Source organism: Gossypium raimondii, chromosome 4 (genome assembly GCF_025698545.1).
Source record: "Gossypium raimondii isolate GPD5lz chromosome 4, ASM2569854v1, whole genome shotgun sequence".
NCBI lineage: Eukaryota > Viridiplantae > Streptophyta > Magnoliopsida > Malvales > Malvaceae > Gossypium > Gossypium raimondii.
The window spans coordinates 32,743,306-32,757,026 of NC_068568.1; the positions used below are offsets into that span (position 1 = coordinate 32,743,306).

Here is a 13,721-nt window from a genome sequence, read left to right on the forward strand (position 1 = left end):
TAAACAAGTTTAAAAGGGGACATCCCTAATGGTGTTTTAAATGCAGTTCGGTACACCCATAAAGTTGTATCCAATCTAGTAGACCAGTCTTTTCGATATGGATTCACCACTTTTGTTTAATTTGTTTAATTTCTGAATTAGAGATTTTAGCTTGGCCATTCGTATGATGGTGATATGCCGTGGCAATTCTATGTTTCACCCCATACCTACGCAAGGCGTTGGCTATCAGTTTGCAATCAAAATAGGATCTTTGTAACTAAAAATGGCTCTCGATGTACCAAATCGTGTGAAAATGGTCTTATGCAGAAATTTCAATACCGACTTAGCATCATTAGAGGTTAGGGCTACTGCTTCTACCCACTTAGAAACATAGCATACTGCCAAAAGTATGTATAGCTTGCCCACGGATGGTGGAAACGAACCCATAAAGTCAATTTCCCATACATCAAATAGTTCAATCTCCAATATACTTCGCAATGACATTTCCTATCTCCTAGACACATTTCCTGTTCTCTGTCAACGGTAACACGACCTATAAAATTCATGAGCACCTTTAAATAAACTTGGCCAATAGAATCCTGACTAGAGTACCTTGGTAATTATTTTCATTCCTCCAAAATGTCCTACATATGGGGCAGAGTGAGAACATTGTAAGATACTATGCATCTCATCGTTAGGGACACACTTCCAAATTATTTGATCTGCACAATGCTTGAATAGGAATGATTCATCCCAATAATACTGTTTGGCATCGTGAAGAAATGTTCGTCTCTTATGAGCATTGAAGTCAGGTGGCATTACACCACTTACTAAGAAGTTTACTATGTCGGCATACTGAGGTAATGCCTTGGAAATGAACAACTGTTCATCTGGGAATTCTTCCTTAATACATTTCTTGCTTTCATCTTCATTTCTCGATTCTATTCTTGAGAAATGGTCAGCCACTTGATTTTCAGTTTCCTTCTATTATCTAATTTCCAAATCAAACTCTTTTAACAAGAGTATCCATCTAATCAAACTTTGCTTGTCATATTTCTTCCGTACCAAGTACTTGATAGTTGAGAGATTTGTATAGACTGTGACCTTTGTTCCTACTAAATAAGACCGAAATTTGTTGAATTCAAAGACCACTACCAGTAATTCCTTCTCTATAGAGGTATAATTAAGCTGAGCCTCTGTCAATGTCCTACTAGCATAATATATTGTATGTAGTACATTGTTTCTCCTTTGACCCAACACTGCTCCCAAAGCATAATCACTAGCGTCGTACATGAGTTCAAAGGGCAATGTCCATTCCGAAGCAACCACAATCGATGTTGCTAGAAGTCGCTTCTTGAGTTCCCGAAAGCCTGCAAACATTGATCATCAAAATTAAAAGGTTTATTATGTTCAAGTACAGTACACAAGGGTTTAGAGATTTTCGAAAAATCCATGATAAATCTTTTGTAAAATCTTTTGTGTCCTAGAGAACTTCTAATCCCCTCAACAGTAATGGGCGGTGGAAATTTTTTGATCACTTCTATTTTCATTCTATCTACTTTAATTCCTTACTGTGACACCCTATGTCCTAGGACAACGCCTCCATAGATCGTGAAATCGCATTTCCCCTGTTTAATACTAGATTCATTTCATCATAGCGGCATAAAACCATCTCTAAATTCCTTAAGCAATCTTCAAAATCATTTATAAACACAGAGAAGTCATCCATAAAAAATTCAAGGAAATTTTCATTCATGTCCAAGAATATGGCCATCAAGCAGTGCTGGAAAGTTGCCAGGGCATTGCATAACCCGAACGACATCCGCCTAAATGTAAAAGTACCATATGGACACTTGAAAGTTGTATTCTCTTGATCTTCAAGTGCTGTGGCAATCTAATTATATCTTGAATAACCATCTAGGAAGCAATAAAAAGCCTTACCTAATCTGTCCAACATTTTATCGATGAAAGGGAAAAAAATGATCCTTCCTAGTTGCCTTGTTAAGCTTGTAGTAGTCCTACACACTCTCCATCCCGTAATAGTACGAGTCGATATGAGCTCATTGTTGTCATTACTTACTACCGTGGCACCCCTTTCTTGGGTACACATTGTATAGGACTTACCCACGAGCTGTTTGGAATTGGGTAAATGATGTCAGCATCAAGCCACTTGATAATTTCTTTCTTGAAAACTTCCTTTATAATTGGATTTAGTTATATTTACTATTCAATGGATTTGCTATGGAAATCTTTCAACAAAATTTTGTGCATACAAAATGTAGGGCTAATTCCCTTTATATTGGCAAGGGTCTAACCTAGTGCTCTTTTAGATCATCGTAACACTTCTAATAACCTATCCTCTTGCTCAGGTGTTAGCTTAGCAAAAATTACAACTGGCAAAGTATTATTATTTCCCAAATATGCATAATTCAAATATTGTGGCTGAGGCTTTAAGTCTTTTACGAAAGATCCCTTTACAGATGGTTTAGGAGGCTTGAAAGATCGATCTGATAAATCCAGGGATTCAAATTTCTTCCCTGGCCTATCCACTATCTGCTGGGCTTCCATAAATTCACCAAGCTCTTCAAAACTTATTGTGTCACCTTGCTACATCAAATCATCTTCACTATTAGAATTTTCGTAGTAAAATTTTGAGAAGTTGTCCACTGTTGTATCTATCAAGTCAAAGGCGTGACATTCCTCATTCTCAGCCATGCACTTTAACACATCAAACACACTAAAAATAACATGTTGATCATTCACTCTCATGGTTAACTTGCCTTTTTGCACATCAATTAGGGTCTTGCCAGTAGTAAGAAATGATCTTCCAAGAATAATTAGTACATCATGGTTAGTTTGACATGCTAAAATGATAAAATCTTCAGGAAAGATAAATTCATCCACCATTACAAATACATCATCAATTTTACCTTCTAGATGGGCGTAAGATCGATTAGCCAATTACAACGTCGCTGTGGTAGGTCTCGCTTTCCCAATTCCTAACTTCCTGAAAATAGACATAGGTATTAGATTTATACTTGTGCTTAGATCACATAATGTTTTTCCTACATAATGATTTCCAATTGAACGTGGGATAGTGAAACTTGGAGGCAACTTATTCATCAACATTGTTGTACACCCTTTAGTGAGAGCAACTGCCTCAAATTCTCCCAATATGTGTTTCTTTGACAGTATGTCTTTCATGAATTTCATGTAATTGAGCATTTGCTCCAAAACTTCAACTAGTGGTATATTAATTTGGAGTTGCTTCAAAACCTCCTAAAATCTTTTAAACTAAGCATCTTGTTAGGAATTATGGAATCGTTGAGGAAAAGGTCGAGGTGGTCATCCTTCTTGTTGCTGATATTGTTTTGATTTGGAATTTTTGTTGGCAGCCTGATCTGGTTCTGCCACATCATTCTTTTGCTTACACTTTTTAGATGCAGTATGCTTTTCAAATGGTTTTAGGATCTTTACCTTGTTGTTACTTATATTATCCTCTCCTACCGTGGTATCGTGAACAACATCACTCAACTGAGTCCCGCTTCTAAGGGTGATAGCCTTGCACTGCTCCTTCCCTTGTGTTTTTGAATTCTTGGTATCAATTGGCAATGCTTCTTGTGGCCTTGAATTTAGAGCATTTTCTATTTTCCCCACTTAATTTTTAAGCGCTCGGAGAGATGTAGCCTGACTCTGAATTACAACATCGTTCTTGGTCATATATTCCTTTAACAAAACTTCAATAGAAGTAAAAGATGATGCTTGACCATATTGAGTATTTTGCCTCGACATAGGTTGAAAATAACTAGGTGGTGCATTGCTGACATTCTATCTTGTGACATTGTTGAAATTTCCTACACCTTGATTACCGCAACTAAAATTTGGATGCTGCTTTCATACTAAATTGTAGGTGTTGGAATATGGATTACTATTTTGATTAGAATTACCCATGTAGTATAATGATGCTAGGTTCCATGAGCATTCGTCAAACACATGATTTTCCCTACAATAAACACATGACAACTCTACTGATTTCATCTCATGGACTATAGTTAGATTTTTCATGGTTTTAACCATATTATATAGAGGAGATACCTGGGCCATTAACTCTTGAAAATAGTTATATTCAGGCCTCTAGATGGAATTAATTGTCTATATTTAAGTAAATACATCTGCATTTTTAGGATAATTTTAGAACATTGCATAACAAAGCTTGGATTGTGCTATAATGGTCATTATTTGTTACTTTTGTCACTTGGGGAGGAAAGGTGTAGTTTTGTGTGAACACAACTGTAGGAAGAAGAAGAAAAGAAAGAAGGGGAAGAAGATGAATAAGGAAAATAAGGAAAATGAAACATTACAGTGACAAATGGTAAGATTGATTGCCAACAGAATTGCCATGGCAATTCTGGGAAGATGACTCAACACTCTAACCACGTCACTCTCTTCCAACTGTGCATGTACGAGAAAAACCAACTTGTAAAGAGGAATGAAAAATATGTGTTGAGGTGGAACGGATCTACCTAATAAAAGAAGGAGAGAGAAGAGGAAAGGGGAGAGGATAATTTGTGTGAGAAAAGAAAATTAGTGACAGCAGTTTTCTCTCTGCGCAGAGATGAACTCCATTGGAAAATTCTATAGAAAGAAGGGTAGTAGCTAAGAGAGCAGAGCACAGGTGTGAACAAAAGGAAAATACATCTACCCTAGGTTCATGAGCAATCTAAATATTAGAAATGAGCTAGAATGTGGTGAGAAATTTCTACATTTCTGCTTTATTTTCCCGATTTTTGTGGTTCGAACTTATTTGAGAATGTTGATGGAGTTATTTTGGGTGAATGTTTTATCACATTTAATGCCCATGATTAGAGATTTCCTATATCACTATTTCATTCAATTTATTCTTATTTTAAATACAAGCATGCAAGCTCTAGACATAGTTGATTGTGTGTTGTGTTCTTAAGTATTTTTAATTCTGAATAGGTTAATTATATTGGATCTTGAATCATTTGATGGAAATGAATACAAGATAGAATATTCGTAGCACTCTAGACATAGATGTTGCGAGCTGTACAGAGAAGAACATTCATTATGGCTATTAATCCAAAGTTCTACAGAGAAGAACGATCATTATGGCTATTAATATAGAGTTTTGTAGACATACAGTAACTTAGATTTCTAGCTTAAGATCTAGCTATCAACAGAGGCAGATCACAGTAGTGATTCTCTAGGCAGTAGATTAGATAATTTTTTTCCATGGCATTATTTTGATATGAAAATTTCACCTAAATAGTTCTAACCTTATTCATTCAGCAATAGAAACACTGTTCCTTTTCTCTGTAATTTTCCACAGCATTTTATTTGCCATATCAATTCTTTGGTTTTTTTTGCATTTGATTTCATTAATTCATTATTCAACATATTATTCAACTTGAGAATATTTCCTATTATTCAATATAGTCACTAGGATTATAATGACTTACTCAGTTTCGATCCCTATGGAGACGATACTTACTTATCTCTTTATTACTTGAATGACATGTATACTTGCACAATTGCATTAGTTATTTACATGCAACAAGTTTTTGGTGCTGTTGCCGGGGATCGACAATATTGGTGAAAAGATGATTTTTTATTATTCTTGTTATTTTTATTCGAGTAGTTAATTAGTATTTTATTTTATTTTTCAAGTTTGTAATAGTGCATGAGAAGAAGTACTCAAGAGGATACAAAACATTGTTTTGATCCTGAAATTCAAAGGACATTAAAGTAAAGAACAAAAGAGTTAAGATAAATGGACGGAATTAAAAATGATCCAAATAGAGTTATGACACCCCAACCCCGATTGGGATGGACCGGCCCGAATTCGAAGCGTTACATTACCCACCAAAGTGACTCTCCAGCTAATGACCACCCAACACACACCCCAACCTTATAACACCACATTTATGACTAATTAACTACCATTTATTAATACAGAAGCAATTTGTGAACCATTTTTAAACTTTTTCTAAGTATTTAAACCTATGGGTATTTTGGTCATTATACCACCAAGGTTAAACTATCCCGATTTATTTCTAAATAGTTATCAACCTTCGTTTAGTCAAATTATGCAAGCTTTAAAAATTTCAACTTAATTCAAGTTCATTTACTATCTCTAATACAAGTTTTATTATTAAGGGCCAAATCGTAACTTTTACAAACTTTTAGTATATTTTCAAAATTAAGAGTGCTGCTACCAAACATTGACAACTACAAGTCTAATCCTAAAATATTAATAAGTTTCCCTATCATTAAAGACTTCAATTAATCTAATCAAGTTTTGGGACTAAATTATAAATTAAGCAAATTAGAATACTAAATTACAAAAACCAAAAATCAAACCCCGCAAAAACCCACATGCCCGTGTGCGAACTACTACACCTATTTTGTCAAAAAATTCTTTTTAATTATCTAATTTTCCATATTTTACTTACCCACTAAACTTGAAATAGCTACAATTAATTACCATAAACATCCACACATCTTCAATTTAATTTATTTACAATAAATATAAAACAATTAATCAAAATTTAACACTCAATTACTCGCTTAGCAAACCCCAATTAACTCAAACAAGCTACATACCTTAGTCGCAAGCAATCCAGTCCATGGTAAGCTTGAATTAAAAATTTTTAGTATAAAATACATGCTTCATACACTTATTATCAACCACTGTATGAACACTCAAACATACCATAAATCAAACATCAATTAGACCTAAAATCAAGTATTAAAACAATTATAAAACCACCAAAATTAAAGTCCAAAATTCAATGTCCAATGTTTATTACAAGTAAAATAACACTAGTCCCAAAAGCATCACAATGCCCCTATATACTCTCTAAAGTAAATTTCTTAAGCCACTACCAAGCCTTATTTTTGGATCGCCTTTGCACTCGCTTCTCGACTCCCTACGCCCAGAAATTCTCTGCATGAAATGTAAGGGTATGAACTTAAAAAGCTCAGTGAATGATAGTAAAAACATCAAGTAATTTGTACCCAATCATGCATAAATCAAAGCAATTAAACATTAAATTTTTAGTCACAACATCTAAACATTTCACCATAACATCACATTCTATTGTAAAAATTAAGAATAAATTTCTCCATGGCATGAAAAATCATCTTTTAACACATAATCATTCAATTATATTGGCACAATTAATCAATTATATTGGCATAATACATCCATGGCAATAAGTAAATGTGTAATCATACATTGGATAAACGGATCTCCAAACTCCCACAAATCAAATACAATCCTCAGAATTATGCGGGCCGAAGCCGCAAGCTCCCTTATAACGCCTCAGATAACCCGATGAGTGGAGACTCAAGCTCAACACTCCCTTATCTACTCCAAACAAATCAGTCCACCAAGAGCCATATGGTCACAATATCACAAATAATGGTGCGTACTCACAAATCCTATGGCATGCCAACTTTGTCCAATGGATCCACCATGCACTGTTGCCAATATAATCATACATACAAGGCATAAAATTTGTTGTTTAATCAGTTATGCAAGTAAAAGCATGTTGCTAAGCAATTTGAACATCAATAAAATCAAGCATAGCAAATCTCATTTTTCCCAATATTCATATACCAATTTGTAAAAAATAGAATGTCGGTAATGACAATATATCACAAAGAAAAGAGAAATAAAATAAAGAACACACAGATTTTTACGTGGAAACCCTTTTGGGAAAAAACCACGGACGAAGGAGAAGAAAATTCACTATGTCGAATTCAAATAATTACAAGAGAAGTAGACTATGTCTGTTTATAGGCTTGTAAAACCATATTCTAATAGGAGTGTAGTAAGATTGAAACACCTTATTCTAATCAATATCAAATAGATGGAGCTTAATAAGGTTTAAAAAACCATATTCTAAAATAAAATAAAAGAAGTATAGTTCTATTGGGATTTTACTTTTATTTTATTTTACCACTGTATTTTATTTAAATAAGGATTAAGGTCACTTAATTCTAACAATCTCCACCTTGACACGAATTCTCAATGAACAAGTTCTTCATCGTGAACTCTTAACGAACAAGTTCTCCACCTCTTCCATAAAACCCCTTAAGGGTTTAACTTCAACTATGAACACCAATCAAGTCTAAGCAATGCTCAACATTGGTTATAGGAAGTGACTTAGTCATCAACTCTGCAGGATTTTCATGAGTACTAATTTTGCTCGCAAAAATATCACCACGAGCAATAATATCACGAACAAAATGATACCGAACATCAATGTGTTTTGTTCTCTCATGAAACATTTGATCTTTTGTAAGGAAAATGACACTCTAACTGTCACAAAAATTGTATTGATTTGAAGGTCTTCATTGAGTTCACTAAAGAGTCCCTTCCACCAAATAGCTTCTTTACAAGCCTCAGTAATCGCCATGTACTCAGCTTCAGTGGTAGACAAAGCAACTGTAGTTTGCAAAGTGGCTTTCCAACTAATTGCACAACCTCTGATTGTAAAGTCATAACCTGTGAGAGATCTTCTTCTATCAAGGTCTCCAGCAAAATCAGCATCAACATACCCAATGACTCCATCTCTAGTTCTTCCAAATTGTAAGCAAACATCAGTAGTACCTCATAAGTATCTTAAAATCCACAGAACTGTTTTCCAATGTACTTTACTGAGATTCGCCATGTATCTGCTAACTACACTAACTGCATATGATAAATATGAACGTGAACAAACCATAGCATACATAAGAGATCCCACTACACTAGAGTATGAAACATGAGACATGTACTCAATCTCATCATCTGCTTGTCGAGACCAAGCCAATGAAAGTCTGAAATTGGCTGCTAAAGGAGTACTAACTGGCTTAGCATTCTACATACTGAATCTGCAAAGAACTTTCTCAATGTACCCTTTCTGACTTAGGTACAATTTACTTGCTTTCTATCTCTGAGAATCTCCATACCAAGTATCTTTTTTGCTGGTCCCAAATCTTTCATCTAAAATTCTTCACTTAGTTCAGTTTTGCCCTTTCTTTTCTCTCCTTTATCTTTCGCTGCTATCAACATGTCATCAACATAAAGGAATAGATACACAAAAGAACCATCACTATTTTTCTTAAAGTAAACACAACTGTCAAAGCTACTTCTTTTAAAATCTTGAGAAGTCATAAAGGAATCAAACCTCTTGTACCACTATCTTGGTAACTGTTTCAAACTGTAAAGGGACTTTTTCAGCAAGCAAGCATAGTCCTCTTTTTCTGAGACTGTAAAACCCTCTGGTTGTTGCATGTAAATATCCTCCTCAAGTTCTCCATGCAAAAATGTAGGTTTTACATCTCACTGTTCAAGCTCCAAATCATGCATGGCCATAATACTGAACAAAGCTCGAATCGAACTATGCTTCACAACTGGGGAGAACACATCTGTGAAGTCCACTTATAACTTTTTGCAACAAGCATTGTTTTATATCTGGGTTCTTCAACTCCTAGAGTCCCCTCTTTCTTTTTAAACACCCATTTACAATGAACAATCTTTTTACCTTTAGGAAGTTTCACAAGATTCCATGTTTTATTTTTGTGGAGTGATTACATCTCCTATTGCATAGCAAACATCCACTTTTCTGAGTCTTCACAACTAACAGCCTCAAAATAATTAGATCGCTCTTGGTTTGCATCTATATCTTCAGCCACATTTAAAGTATAAGCAACTAGATCAGCCTCGACATACTTCTTTGGAGGTTTAATTTCTCTTCTAGTTATGTTTTTGGCGATAGAGTATTGTGGTGAAGAAGCAACTCTATTCTAAATTTTTGTACTGCCTTGAGGAGTCAACTCTGTTGTAGATTTTGGATTAATTTGATGCTCCACCTGCTTTTGATTTTCTTTATTGGAAGAGTCTTTAAGAGAAACGTTAGGTAGCATAGCAGTTTCAACAAAAAAATCTCTCTTAATCACAACTTGTCTATTTTCAGGACACCATAACTTATACCCTTTTACACCAGCTTTATAACCAAGAAAAACACATTTAATGTATCTCGGTTCCAATTTCCATTATCAACATAAGCATACACAGGACACCCGAAGATCTTTAAATCAGAATAGTCAGCAAGATTACCAAACCAAACCTCTTGTGGAGTCTTTTTCTCAATGGCAACGGATGGAAATCAGTTGATCAAAAAACATGTAGTAGAGGCTGCTTCGGCCCAAAATGACTTTGGTAGGTTGGCATTTGACAACATACATCGAACCTTCTCTATGATTGTTTTGTTCATTCGTACTACAACGTCGTTTTGCTGTGACGAACTGTCAAGTGTCTCACGATCCCTTCTGACTTGCACAGTTTATTAAACTCATCAGAACAGAACTCTGAGCCATTGTCTGTGCAAGGGTATTTTATTTGTTTTCCCGTCTATTTTTCTACCATATTTTTCCAAGACTTAAATGCGAAAAACATATTGTTTTTCTGCTTCAAGAAGAATGCCAACACTTTTCTGGAATAATCATCAATAAAAGTTAGCATATAATTAGCTCCACCTCTTGAAGGCACTCTGGATGGACCCCACAGATCAGAATGAATATACCCCAACATTCCCTTCATGTTATGGATTCCTCTAGTGAATCGAACTCTCTTTTGCTTGAAAAATGCAGTGCTCACAGAACTTCAATTTGCAAATTACTTGCTCATCAATAAGTCCTCTTTTGCTCAATTATGTCATGCCATTGTCACTCATATGCCCTAGGCGCATATGCCAAAGTTTAGTAATATCATCATCTGATAAGGAAGAGGATACGACAGCTGCATCACCAGTAACAGTAGAACCTTGCAAAACATATAATTTGGCAGTCTTTCTCTGCCCATTCATCACAATGAGGGAACCTTTAGAAATCTTCAAAACCCCATTTTTAGCTATGTATTTTGACCCTTTTGAATCAAGAGCACTTGTAAACGGAAAAATATATAGGATTTTTCCTATGTAATTTATCACCTTTTTACTTAAATCCGTTGTTAAAACTAAGTAATTGTCTAATATATTAATGAAATATGTGAAAATATGAAATTAGGACATAGAAATTATTAAAAAGTGATTTTATGCTTTATTATATAGTTTTTAAGCAATAAATGGCTTATTTTATATTAATTTGAATATATTATATTTTTTAAGATATACAGTGGGCCATGCATGATTAAATTAAATAATAAAATTTAAAATTATATTTAATAATTCATTTTAAAATATTTCATTAATAATTTGGGTTTTAATTAATTAATTAAATTAGATAAATTTTATTCTTTGGTCCTCTAAATTGTTGATTTATTCTAGATAGGTCTGATAGCTTTGCTAGATTACAAAACCATCCAAATTGGAGACCAAGTCAACCCAATATTCGGCTACACATGGCTGTCCATTTAAACCATTCTTTTGTTTAATTACACAAGGTCCTTGTAGTGTTGAAGAAATTAGAGATTTTCCCGAAGATTTACGATTGACCGGGGCTCAGTCTTGAGTTGTGTGACAGCCAAAATTCCTTAAAAATCAAGCAAAAATCAAGTCAAAAGACACTAAGCATGGCTGGCCACAATTTGAGGAGATTTGAAGAGGTTAACATCCACTATTTTTAGCAAACTATCCCCCACTCCTTGCTTATAAATAAGACCCTCTCATTCCTTCATTCATCATCCCTCAATCATTCCTCATTCATTCTCATCATTCATCATTTTCTCTTTTTTTCTAAATTCTCTTAGCCTTTTCCATTCCCACACCTAGCATTATCTCTTCATAGAGATTTTAGCCATTAAGCCTCTTAAAGAACCCTTGGTCGGCCACCTTGGAGAGCCATCATCAAAGGAGAAAAGCAAAGGAAAAAGAGCCTCATCAGTCAGAGTCGGGTGACAACCACTATGAATTGGGTTTAATCTTCCTTTTCTTTAATTTAATATAAAGATGTTTGCTAGGTGTTCTTTGTTCTTGTTTACAACAATTTTAGCTTAATTTTATTTAAGCTAGGTTGATTGCGTTGATTAAATAATATTTATTTGATTAATGCTTATAATGTTTGTGCCTCAATCGATCATGTTTTCAATTAAAATCAAGTTTATATTTTGTTCATACGTGATTAAAATGAACCTGAATTAGTTGGGCGATCCTGACCAGTCGACGGCTAATGGACACATAATTTAAATGTGCATGCTCAATTTAGATCTTGACCCAATTAAATTGGAGGTTGCATAACAACTCAGACCAAGCTCTGTTATCTGCATAGTTATTAGATTTGTGTGATTAAATTGTTTGACACCTGACATGTCCCTGTTACCTCATACAAATGCTAAGAAACCCTTAGTAAATATGGATTAGTAAAATACATATTTACTAAGTAAAGGATTCCGAAAAGACCTAATATGGTTTCCAAAGTCATGAAAGATCGAGTTGCCATGGAATGTTTTTCCGAATGTTATTAAGCATGTTGATAATAATTTAGTTTAATTAAAGTAATTGTCCTATTTTATTTGTGTTATAATTGTTGCAAATTGTGTTTAATTTTGCATACTTAGGATAATTTGCATTAGGAATCATTGCATTTAGTTTAATATATTGTAATAACCACTTCTCAACTATATTGTGTTTTTATTTACCAAATTGTTAATATAATTTTACAAATTAAGTGACTAACATTACTAACTTATTCTTTTTAATTTTTGTGATTTTCTTTTCAGGTGTTTATGAGCATAGGTCGAATTATCAATTTGCTCCCTGTAAACCCTGAAATTGAGCTAACTTTTAGACAAAGAAGACGTGAACGAACAACTCAAAGACAAGTTGAGATGGACCTTGGAAATCAGAATCAAGACCAAGGTAATGAAGCCGATCATGTACGAAATCCTATCCTCATTACCGATGATAGGGATCGATGCATCAGACAATATGTTGTGCCACTTTTTAGTGACTTAAACCCATAAATTAGAAGGCCAGATATTGAGGCAACCCAGTTTGAATTGAAACCCGTGATGTTTCAAATACTACAAACTCTGGACCAATCTTTTCAAATACTACAAACGGTGGGCCAATTTAGTGGTACGCCCACAAAAGATCCATATCTCCACCTTCGATTGTTTATGGAGGTGAGTGATTCATTCAAGATAGCCGGTGTGACTGAAGACGCACTGAGGTTGAAGTTGTTTCTGTACTCATTGTAAGATCGACCACGAGCATGGCTCAATTCATACCACCAAGTTCCATATCTACGTGGTAAGAATTGGTAGAGAAATTTTTGGTTAAGTATTTCCCACCTAGCAAAAATACTAAGTTAGGGAACGAGATCACAACTTTCCAACAATTGGATGACGAGTCTTTGTATGAGGCTTGGGAGCGATTCAAGGAGTTACTTCGTAAGTGTCCTCATCATGGGATTCCTCATTGTATCCAGTTGGAGGCATTCTATAATGGTCTCAATGCACATACAAGATTGATGGTAGATGCTTTCGCGAATGGTTCAATTTTGCCTAAGTCTTATAATGAGGCTTATGAGATCATTGAGAGGATCACAAGTAATAACTATCAATGGCTAACAAATCAAACAGCTTCAGGAAGACGTGTAGCCGGAGGTCATGAAGGTGACGCCTTTACTTCATTATCAGCTTAGGTATCGTCTCTTTCCTCTATGATAAAAAAGTTAACTGCTAATAATACTAATAATTCTGCAGCTCAACCACCAAGTTCATTTTAAGTAGA

General features: G+C 34.6%; 1 non-coding gene across 1 annotated transcript; it reads right to left on the reverse strand.

Moving 5' to 3' along the window:
- Positions 1–13,293: 13,293 nt before the first annotated feature.
- Positions 13,294–13,400, reverse strand: LOC128040708 (small nucleolar RNA R71). The gene has a single exon (XR_008195514.1). It is a non-coding gene; the product is annotated as a small nucleolar RNA R71 (small nucleolar RNA).
- Positions 13,401–13,721: the final 321 nt, after the last annotated feature.